A 12883-nucleotide genomic window follows, 5' to 3' on the forward strand; every position below is an offset into this window, starting at 1 on the left:
AGGGGGTCATATGATGAAGAGCTGGATCTGACTACAAAACCAGACATGTGCAGACAGTGACTTCTCAAAATGCATCACTTTCTGCTCTGTTTTTTTTTTTATCATCAAAGCTGTAACTTATAAATTCAGTATCAATGAAGAAGTAGGGTTATTTTCTCATAGATTTCAACAGAGTCAGACTTTTCCTAAGCCAAAGGGGTCGCTCGCTGCTGGCCACTGGACTGAAGCAGTTTTGAGGCACTTCTGCATCGGTTTAACTTTTCAAACTTTCATCTTTTATTCTATATACAGTCTGTAGGCTCTAAAAAAAATATTAGTCACATGTTAGGTTCATTGCATGTTTTTCTGTTTTGTGCATTTGATTCATTCATGTCCTCTGTCTCTTCATCTCAGCTGCTCGCATGGCTATCCTTAAAATGCAGCTGGGCAAGAGGTCCTGCAGCATGTCACAGCCTGCCAAGGTTCATGTCTGCAGTATGAATGCCAGTTTTACTCCCTGTCTTGTTCTCAACCCTTCTGGCTTCATCATATGTAGAAAAAGGCCTTGATCGGTTCACTTTATTCATCTTTATTCAAACTACTTTTTTCTTCTTTTATTTTACAGCAGGTAGATGGCAAATGGCAAAAATATATTTTTGTCCAATTTCTGTTATGGCAAAGTGCAGTGTGAGACTTTGTTACAGACAATTTTACATTACCTGAATAAAATTAATTTAGAAGAAAATAAGTGTCAGCAGTCAGGGCTGGTACATGAGCTGTTGCCACAGTAGGTGAAACCTTTATTATTCAGCTGGAAGATTTTTTGACTCCTTTGGTGACTTTTATGAAGCAGGAGCCCAAAGGTAGTAAAATTCATTATGTTTCCTGCTTTATCTCAATGGGTATGAATCATATCACAGCTATCTTGAGATAAGTTACTTTAGTTAAGTCAGTCAAAGCAAATTAAATGTGACAACTGTATAGTGTCTCAAACCATTGGCCAAAAACACTTCATCACCGTAGGATAAAATCATTTAAATGTGTTTTCTCATGTTTAAGATCTGCTTTGATGGTGTCCGTCTATGTTATTTCACTCAACTCTACTGTATGTCGGACCTTAGGGCATGGTCATTGTCTTCAATAAGCAATATAAAGGCAGAGAACTGAATCATTCACTGGAGCAAAAAACTAAAGTTGAAGCTAGTCTCAAATTGGAGCCCTTTAGCAGCTCACAGGGTTTTCCATCACAGGAAAGTGATGGAGAACCCTGTTAATGCCATTTAGTCGAAGAATGTGTTTTGGGGTTGTTGTTTTTTTTCTATGGAGGACAGTCTGGCAGAACGCCTACAGGTTGACACTCCAGACTGGATTCATACTTTTGCAACTCAGTGTGGGAGGACCATCTTTAGGGGAAGCCAAAAAGTTTTAAAGGAAAAAACTTACATGTTTTAACATGCAGCACCAGACTAGGGGACAAAAAGAGGAACAGAGAAGCTTGGGATTGCCGTATTTTTAATCAGAATCTTTAAAGTTTTCCCGCTTTGAGGTCAGAATTAGAACTCTAAATTTAATCTGACAATAAATGAACCAACTAGATGCATAGCTGAAAGTACAAACATCATATGTCATTGTTGAGTGATGCTTTTTTTCCAGTATAGCCCAAGCCTTTAGTCATGCCTCCTCCTCCTTCTCACCTCTCACATCCGTTTTCAGTCATCCAGCCCTCCTGTCTTTTACACAGTCCACAGCATCATCAATTTGCTTGTTTTCTGCAGTCGACACAGCAGGTCAATTTGACAAGGACAAACAAGACACTGAATTCTGTGGCAGCTTGACAGCGTGTGTGCATACCGCATGTATGCTGACGCATACACGCTCAAAGCCAAGTCTTCAATCAGTTTACTTCCTCTCTTTTTCCCTTTTGATGATCTGTTACAGTACGTTTCTTGTTTTCAAAGTCCAGTAATACATTTCGTTATCATCATGTTCATCATCCTCATCAATAGACTGCATATAATTTTTCATCAGCCAATCAGGTGTTTCTAATCATGAAGAGTAAGTCCAATAACCCTGTGGTGGCAGGCAGAGCGTTCTTATCCCAGGGTTGTAAATACTGCTGTTTCGTCTGAAGTTGCAGAGATATGCTTAAGGTGCCTTTTAAGTGTTGGTGCTTTGATGCACAGGTTGGTGCAATACTGAACGCTGACAGGAAAATGATCTTGTGTGAAAGAGCGACAAGGTCTGTATAAAAAGGTGGGATGGGTGGTGGCTGATTTGTTGTCTTGCACTTTGTCATCTCACCTTTGCTGTTTGGTTAGGATCAAGAAAAGGTTATGGTTTGGGCTGAAATATGTAATTTCCTAAAACAATATCCTGTGGGTCTAGAGCAAGCTTCCATCTACATGCCACACGCCGGGTGTGTCTCACCACTGCAATAGCTGTTGTATCACAGCACCAACACAAAAGGATAACCTCTGTGCACCTTCTAGCCTTGATACATTTGCAGTATCAAGGCTGTTGGTATGTGGTTTTCCATGTGGTTTTAGCTTGTTTTGCCTATTTAGACTAAAAAAGCTTTGAAATGAGCCATTAAGTACGATAACTATAAAAGAAATGATAAAAAGCAAAGACAAAATAACCCCACTGCAAACCAACTCATCACTATCTGATTCTAAAATGTAGCTGCTAAATTACCTGAAGAAATTATCTCAGCAGGCTACTACCCTGATATTTTCATTCCTCAACAAATGTTCAGCCAAGTGACATAAAAGCCCATTGTTCATTGCTTTGTAAAATTTCAGTTTCACTAAATCAGCAATTCTGATTAAAAGGGCAAAAGATGTTTGTTTAATCTGCAAAGGAAAAAAATGCATAATTTAGAACACGAAGCTTCAACAGTGGTTCCTCCTGTTTAAGCCTTTCACAATTAATTCCACAGATGAATCTCTGACAAATGAACCCCATCTCCAGCTTTCCTGGATTGTCAAAATATCTCATCTGTTTTTGCATACGCTCTCCCCCTGTGTGACATTTTCTAGCTTCCAGAATAGTCCAAATCATGTTAGATACTGCAGGTGTCTTCCTTGTTCTGTTTAATGACTGCAGGAGCTTTTCCTGAAATCACAGCAGTAGACCGATACTATCGCCAAAAGCTACATGAAGCTCCGTCTTTGTCAAAGTCCTATCCATCTGGTTGCAGGTGTAAAACAGGAGAACACAGAGAGGGAATGTAAACACTGTCAAACTATCACATCCACTACAATGCTGGAGTGCTGAACAATCAAGCCCATGCTGCTCTGATGCAAAAACATAAAAAAAAAAAAAAAGCATCAGCCATTTGGCTTAAGGAAGACAATAGTTCAAATTAAAATCTACTTTCAGCCATCTAGTTCTATTATTTATGTCAAGGACAGAGTGGATAAAGTACAGTTTGCTCAAAATATGCATAATGTGACTCATAAAAAAGGATTTGCAATTTTAATAACATCTAAAAGGTACTTGCACAACTCAAACCATGCTAAAAAGCCATTCACACACACTGAATCGGAAATCAATAGAGGTGTGCAACAGGCCTTTCTGTGACAGAGAGGAAATTATGAAGTGAGGTGAAAGGATGATGAATGGAGGGTGCTGAAATGGGTCCCAGGTGTACAGCTGTATGGCAGGTAAGGACAAACGCAGACAGAATGATCTGTGATGATGGGAAACAGATGACGGAGCACTGGAAGGAGAGAAATGACAAGCTGAAAGAAAGAAGGAGGGAGAGATCTGATCACTGCAGGCATTGTTGCCAATGCAGGGCATATTCTTATGTAGGATTCGGTGTCATCAGCCGAGGCCATTGGGGGCAATGGCAACAGAGAAATGCATGCCGGTGAAATAAATTGAGGCCCTATAGGATTCTGTTTTTCGCCCCCAATAGAAAGTCGTCTCCACAAGAGACAGCAAAGTCAAAATATCAAGCCTTCAAATATAATCCTGTTTCCTCAACAGCTACTTTGAATAGGAAGAAACCGTGTTTCTACTAAGAGTGTCCTGTGAATGGTAAATACGAGGTACTTTCTTTTAATTTATTATATTAGACGTTTTTTGGAGGTTTTTTTTGGAGGTTTGGGTGATAGATCAAGCTTCCAAACTGTGGCTACCCACCCCCCACAAAAACAGTCATTGTAGAAGGAGCCAGTGCACAACTGACACTGTATGAAACCATAATGAAATGTGGGTAAATTCTCAGGCACCGCGACCAGCCCATTATTATGTAGGACACACAATTGAAAATTTTTGCTTCTCACTGTCACCCACCTTTTCTTCAACTCTGACAACATGTACACCTTACAAAAAATATGCAATGCAATCTAAAACCAACAGCTGTGCAAATGTTAACTCTGTAAATTGAAGGAAAGAATACAAGAAGCTGGAAACCAAAATATTCTTTCTACGTGATTGATGGCAAGCAGACATCTGTGTATTTATGTCTGCTATGTGCCCTGTGTGTCAGTGAGAGATATTGTGTTTATTGTTGCTATTTTGGTAACACAGTCCAAACACGCAACAAACCGATTATTCAACTGACAAATGAATATCTGGATGAAATGTTCTTTTCCTTTTAAGCAGGGAAAGCCGAGCGCAGAATAAATTGGAGTGTAAAATCCCAGAATTGAAATTTAATAGGAAAAACTCTACTTGTTTGGACAGCAGAGGAGTACTAAAAGTTGTGTTTACCCACCGTGTAAAAGTTTAATAGCAAAAATATATTTGTGGAAAGTAACAATAGCAAAGACACCATAAGAAAACACACTGAACCATAAGAGAAGAGGAAAAGGAGCACAATGAACATCCACTAGCACACATGCATGAATGAACAGATACAGTACATACTGCTTATATGTATGAGAAAGACTGATGTAAAGAGACCTATAGGCAGGCAAGATCTCAGAGAGAGTGAGAGGTGGCAGTTAGGGATAGATAGGAGTGTATATCCCAAAAGACGGGCTTATCCTGTGAGGTAAAACAGTGTGGGCTGGTCATCCAGAAAATAGAAAGTGAAAGGTGTTTTTGAGAGAGGCACTGGATAAAAGGTGATCCTCTCTCACTCTCAATCCCCCACTGGTCGCCCAAGCCAAAATAAAAGCTGTCTGAGTGCTGAGACAGGAGCAGGGACTGCTGGAAAAAAAATTGAAAGAAAGGGAGGCTCAGTGCTAAAATGTACTGTTGACATCTACTGTATGTGGAAGACGGGGGGGAAAGGAATGATGCTTCTCAGCTATTGTGCAGTAAGATTGGAACTGTGCTTCTGGCTCAGTTTTAATTTTGAGTTATCATAATGCTTCTAGAAAGGATTATTAGCTTTTCTGAACATCAGTGATCAGAAAGAGGCGAGAGAAGCCACTGACATCAAGACAAGGAAGTTCCTGACCGTGCATGGAGGGTTTCACCCCAAATCCAGCATCCTGAGACTGTACGCTAAAGGAAAGGAGGCCAAGGACTAGTGAGTGTCAGAACCACTGTCCAGGAACATGAGAATACACTTAGGCACCAGAAACTCAAGAAAGAAGAGGAGGTAGAGAAGAAATCATCATGGATGGACAGGCTCCTGCATGATATATACCACCAGCAGAGAGAGGTCCATAGAGATCTATAGAGGCTGGGGTCTACCACACCAGGCATCACTCTATAAGATAAGATAAGATAAGATAAGATAAGATAAGATAAGATAAAATAAGACTTTATTGATCCCACAACGGGGAAATTTTTGCATCACCTCAGCTCAGGTACAGATATCAGAAGGAAATACAAAAATACAAATAAGTACAATCAATGAAAAAAAGTAAGATAATACACTATATACAATGGTAGCATACACAGTATGTGATTATGGATATGGTTGGAAATATGGAAAACATAAACTATATAGCTTGACATAACTATTGTACCACTACTATTCCTGTTTATAGACATGTACACACACACATATATACACTAAATATACATACGTATACATATACATACATATATACCTGCACATGTCCTTACACATGGAAGGTCCATTATGCATGAAGTGGTGACCGTGGATGGTCACAGTGCCCAGTGACTAATGACATCGTGATTGAGGAGTTATAGAGTCTAACTGCTGTTGGGATGAATGATCTGCGAAAGCGCTCATTCCTGCAGCGAGGGTGTTTCAGTCTCTGACTAAAGGAGCTGCTCAGGTGGTTCTTTGTGTCCGGGGATGGGCGCCCAGGTACACACCGGCTCACTCCTTGGTGGCTGCTTGTCGGGGCCTGGAGCTGCACATCCTATGTGCAAGGTGTGTAAAGATGCCCCTCAGACAATCCAGCAGGGTGAAAGACACTAGCAGGCAGGGCATAGATGGAACGCCATAACCAAGTGCCAACATAGTACACGGGAACATCTATGCCGAGTATGTCCTGGAAGTCCCGAGGTCAAAATGGGGCACGTCCCCTACGGTGGTTGAGAATGACTGAGCTAAGATCTTGTGCAAGTTCCAAATACAGACAAACTGGTGACGCTAACCAACCGGACATGGTAGTGGTGGACAAGCAGAGGAAGACAGCCATAGTGATAGATGTAGCTCTACCGAGTGATAGCATCAGGAACATCAGCAACATCAGGAAGAGGGAACGAAAAGCTGGAGAAGTACCAAGGGCTGAGAAAAGAACTCTACATCTCCTCCATAACTTGAGAAGATGTGGACGGTGAAGGTAACAGTGATCCCAGTGGTAATCGGTGCAGTGAGCCCCAAGCTAGGCGAGTGGCTCCAGCAGATTCCAGGAACAACATCCCAGGACACGAGCTTGAAGGAGACATACACTACCAGTCAAAAGATACACACCCACTCATTTAATGGTTTTTCTTTATTTTTACTAATTTACTACTCATTTTTATTCAAACACAGGTTGAAAACTTGAGGATAATCTTTAATTTGATATTTGACAAATCAGTTCTGTGGTCCACAGCACGTTCTCCCAGCTCACAGACTACTTTTCTTCTTCTTCTTTTTTAATAAAAACCATCAGATCTGGGAAGTGTTATAAATGTTTCTATTACATTTCGTAGACTACTGTAATGCACTGTATACTATTGCTCATTTACAACAAGGCCAAAATGCTGCAGCCAGATAACTGACTGTGATAAAAAAAAAAAAGAAAGATCACATCACTCCACTGTTGGCAGCCTTGCATTGGCTCCCTGTGCATTACAGAATTCAGTATAAAGTGTATTGTCTGTGTTCAAAGCCTCTGAACACAGACACCAACACCCTAATGTCTTTAAATCTAAGATAAATGCATGTGTTCAAGCAATAACGCACATTATATATCATGTTAGCTTATCCCTAACAGATATAACAGTCCAAACTTCACCTCCACCAGCTGAATTATAGACAACCCATTTTGACTGTCTCTCTCCAATTTCATCTCCAGACTTGTTCAGTCTTCTGATTTTGCTTTTTCTCATCGCAAAGTCTGGCTAACATTGAAGAGAGCTGTTGCACCACCGTGTCAGTGATGGCGATGATGTGGTAGTCTGTATTCTTCTTCACTTCCCATTTTCCCGTACTATCAAAATCACTTCATTCAAATCTGTCCACATTCTCTGAGCCACTCAGGCCCTAATTCCTGTTCTTTAAATTCATTATAATCTGTCGCTCTTCCTTTTAGGTCATCTATCGTGAAACCCTCCTCCTCTGCACCTCCAAGTATGTGGGTTGTCCACATCGTCTCACCCAAAGTTTCCATCAACCATCTGCTTAACCTCCACAAGCAGTCAGACTCCAGTGGATCAGGCTACTCCTTCCTACATTTATTACCGATTCTGCTCTGATGTCACATCTCTTTGTCTAACCAACAAAAATACATATTTTTTTTCCTTCCAAATGATCTGCCTGTTAGGCAGGGCTGTGTGCAGGCAGGAATAGGACCCAAGGTGCAGACTCCGGAGACAGACGTGAACTCAAAAAAGGCTTTAATTCTGAACGCAACATGACATAACTTGAAAAACTCAAAATAAACTTACACCAGTGGACAGACAAAACACACAGCAAAATCAACGGTAGATCGCGACCCGGACACAGAGAAACACAGGGCTTAAATACACAGAAGGAGCAATCAGGGAATGGGTAACAGGAGGGAACCACAGCTGGGACAAATCAGAACTGACGAGACCAAAGAAGCGTAAACTGAACACACTGAGAAAAGACAGAGACCTTCAAAGTAAAACAGGAAACACATAACACAGACTGAACAAAGACACAGCCTCACATGTAGGCACTACAGAGGGAACAGAGACGTGGGACCAGGGCAGACACAAACACCGACTGGACACGGGGATATAGGAACTAAGGATACACATAGACGCGAACTAGACAAGGGGATGCAGGTGATAGGGGAGACAGAGCAACTAAAGAAGACAGAGACATAAACCATAAGACAGAACTCAAAGAAACCAAAAACTAGAAAATATAAATAATATCATAAACTCAAAAACCCTGGGTCAACGACCCAGGCATCCTAACACTGCCCTTGTTGAAATAATATCCTGTGATGTGTGTAGTGGTGTTATTTTCAAGCCTTGTAGCGTGTGCTTGTTTGAGTGAAGGAAAGCTGTGAAGTTTCTCCACGTGTGTTTGATGTTACCCAATTTCAAAATGAGTTAAGATTTTAAGAAAGCTGCAGTCTCAGCCTGGCATATAATGGATGTCTCCTCTCTGCTTCTTCACCACATTGTTCCTGTCCTTGCAGCAAGTGGTTTACATGTAAAAAGCAAAAAAAAAAGCTTATATAGAACACTTATTATGTTGTACTGCATAATACATACAACAGGTTTCCATTGAGCCTGTATATTTTCAGCCAAAACACCCTTTGACCAGATGTTTTCATATTAGTACACTCATGCTGTGACATATCTGAAACACAGCACATGGTGCTGGATGGACAATCATGACGCTATCAATTCTGCTTCCCAGCTAACAATTACCTTTTCTATTCACCAGAATCAAAACCCATTTGCTTGTTCAGAGAGAGATTCAGACTGGGGACAAAAAGATTGGATGGCAACAATGGGCAGAGAAACAAATGATGTAAGCTGGGGATTATAATTTAAATAATTGCGCCTCTCGTGACCTCAGCTCATTGCTCACTCGTCGATCTGGATCGCTCAGCAAACAATAAATAAACATCAAAGTGCTCCTCTCAGGACAGTTCTCTCGTTCGCTCTCCTCTGAAATTCCTAACTCTTCCCGCTTTCCTCACCATTATGACTGCTTCACAGTAAATCAGTGAAGCGAAGTGACTTCAATTGAAATCGTTTCTAAAGCAACACGTTCAATTTTATGATTAAATAAGCCGGAAATATCCTCCCAGCGGGGGATTCTGCAAAAACTAGATTTTTACAGAGCAAAGGTTTCTTATAAAGGAATAAAAAGGCCGCTGTTTGTCATCTGTCATTAGGACAGACAGAGTTTGTCTTCTCCTGGTGTGACATGCCGTTATGTTAGGCAAAGCTGCGATCAGTGTTGTACATGTAAATACTGTCACACTGCAGAAATGGAGAAGATGTTTCTTCAAAGCGGAGCAGCATTGCCTACGTCTAATGAATTATTTAAAGCAACGAGGCAAACATGATGCATGCAGCACTCAAATATAGGTAGGCTGAGCGCATGCACACCGACACATACACAGAGCAACATCTGAGTGCAGCCAGCCAAAAATCAGCAGGTGCATCATACATGTATTTAATCTGTGAAACACAAGATGCGCACCTTCAGAGAAAAGTGCTGCTGGCAATATAGCATTCCAGACATGTGTAGGGAGTTTAATTGCCCCTGAAATGGCTCATTTGACATCATAATTGTACTGTTTCCATAAAATCCTCAAGTTAAATAAAGACATTCCACAGTGTGAGGTAACTACTGGTGGTGCTTATTGAGCTTTCAAGGGAAAACTCCTTATTTTTTGATTGAATTGCCTATTGACAGTCGTTTGACTAAGGACCGTAAGTTAGCGCTCTTATTTTAAGAATGTGGCAGATTTAATTATCTCTGATTTACGATCACAACATTTTCAATTTCAGCCTTAAAACGTCACCATGACGGTTGGCTGCAAAACCGAACAGTGCTCAGTGTGAGCCAAGCGATTACAGACATTTTTATAAGTCTGTGCAGTCTTATCCTGGAAGTTTTAAAATAAATATAAATGACGCTCTCAGTGTTGTAGCAGTGCATCAGGTCTTGTCTGGTGTATGGTAGCAAAAATAATTCCACAAAGTACAAAAGAAAAATGTTAAATCGCCTGGTTCTTCTACGGTGCTTTTCTACTCTGCTTAAGCTCTTTACGCTACAAGCCTCATTCAAACACTAAGCATGCGCTTTTATGTATTCGACATTCATGCAACGATATTGCATCCAGAGTGTTACATGCAGACTGGAACAGCCAGAGATTGAACCACCAACCTTCAAACTGGTAGATGACCTGCTCTACCTCATGAGCCAGAGCAACACTGCAGTTTTAAAGCTTTTATAGATCGGCTCTCAAAAGCAAAGCGTGTCCTGACATTACTAACCACAAGGAACAAATAACTTTTTATGAGTCCAAGCCCAATAAGTCTCAGCTAGGTCGTAACTACTATCTTACAAAAAATAATGACTTAATCTCATTTTAAAATTATGATTAAAGCTGACCACAAGTACAGAGGCAACCAAACCACTATTCATTCGTTCAGTAATACTTACTTCACTGCCTGCAATATATCCCCTGTTCCTGAAAAACGCCCTTTGAGAGAGACGTAAAGATCTTATAATCCTCTGGTCACGTTGCCTGAATTCGTAGCTATTTAAAGCAAGCATGCACACATGCATCTGTAAAGTGGGCTGTACACTCACTCAACCCTCAAATAGTCCCAGGAAGAAGCAGATACTTAACTGTGGATTATTTACTTTTTGATATCTAATCAACAGTAATAGCTGTGCTATGAACTAAACCATCTGGTGCTGAGGGCGCTTACTAATGAAGTTTTTTCACGATGGAAAATCGGGACAGCACAGTGATGAGTGAAGAGACTGAGAAATGACTTCCCTTATGTTGAGATGCTTTATAATGATCCGAGATGATTTAAACTAATCTGGCAACACATCCCAGCGGCAAAACGGGTCACGACAGTGACAGCAGAATATCACAAACATTCAAACATAGATGACACTGGACTACTGAAGAGACACTGGTTTGATTTGCTGCATTTGCCCATCTCCAAAATACAGCAGTCTGAAATTTATGACACAGGTACAGTTCCCAAGAAAGATATGATCGAAGGGTAGTCCTTAATGCAATTTAAGGCACCACCAATTTCTGTTAAATAGGCAGTGAATCAAGTGACTTCATGTAATGATGTGATAAAGGATGAACTGAGAGACATGCAGCATTCACCTCAGAGAGTTGTTTTATTGGCGAGATGCTCACAGGACCCAGATTGCCCAACAGCAAACATCAATAAAACACATCAAGAAAATTAACAATTAAATGTCACTTTTAAGCCTAAGTGCCAAGTTATTTCTAAAAGTTTAAATTATTGTGGGATTGAACTCAACCAGATATTCTTTTAAAATCTGACCTCAAGCATTTAAACATAGCAGTTTATGGGGATTGCCTCACTTTTGATGCCAGCCTCCAGTCGCCAGTTTTTGATACTTCCAGTTTGGCTTTATTATTCAGTCCTGAAGATGTTCAAGTCTCAGAATTAATATTAATAATGTGTCAGCATGCAACTGTTTGCATTCAAGTTGGCCAATTTTATCCAAAAATCCGTCATTTCCTCTCCCTTCTTTATGCAAATCTTGGAATGAAATGACCCAGGACGTTGCTGTAAGAAATGAATGCTCCACAGACATTTTGTTTTTGGCTTATGTTTCTTTCTGATCACACCAAAGCAGCTTAAACCTTACAGGCACAGCAGAACCTTCTTTGGACAGATTGAACTGCTCCTTATGTGGCCATCAACACGCACATTCTGCATGAAGATAAAGCATTTTTCCCGTGCTTCCTGTACGCTTCAAGCAATGATTTCTCAGCGTGCACCGAAAAGCTCACACCATCATATAAAATTAATAGAGATGGAACTGGTCACTCGCTAAGTTTTGTTGGTGTGGTTTCACTTAAAATTGGGGCAGCCACGGTTGGTTGGCAGTGCTCTGACTGATTCACTTTGAAGACACTGTAATTTGTGAAACCTCAACTACAATCTCCAGTGCTAGGCCATGCATCATATTTTGAGTACTTTAAATAGCTATGAGAGTAAGGTAATGGCCTCCGGCTGTTCAACCTGTGTAAAACCACCTATGAATCGTAACCAGAGCCACAAGGACGATGAGTGCATTTAAGGGCACAAATGAACAAGTTAAATTCATCATCTAGTGGAACATAACTATCTCCCATTGCCAGGTAAAATATTCATGTATCCTCATCTGACATTTTCTTCACACAGACTCATACCAGCATTGAACTGATATGAAAAAACCTGAGCCTTTTAATATGTAGCGCACGTGGATGCACTTTAAACAAAGTAAGAAGCGCTGATGCAAAGGTTTCAGTTTATTTGTCTATGTGTTATTGACATAACGCTAATTAATAAGGAAATTTGCTCAGACATAATGAAGAAACGGTTTAGTCTCAAGTATAAGCTCCTTTGCTACACAACAGATTTATACTTCAAATAATGGTTTATTTATGACATGAAACTAACAGATCAATTCTGAGCCGTAAATACCAACAGAATCTAGAACGCCTTTGCAATGATTATCCACAACAGAAAATCCACTGCTGATTATCTTCTTACAGTGATATATTCTGATGGGAAACCTTTGATCGATTGGCATTTGCCAGAGAACACTGGAACT

The sequence above is a fragment of the Diplotaxodon limnothrissa genome, linkage group LG15, assembly GCF_057381915.1.
Source record: "Diplotaxodon limnothrissa isolate DT_005_m linkage group LG15, D_limnothrissa_male_GT1.1, whole genome shotgun sequence".
NCBI classification, from domain to species: Eukaryota; Metazoa; Chordata; class Actinopteri; order Cichliformes; family Cichlidae; genus Diplotaxodon; species Diplotaxodon limnothrissa.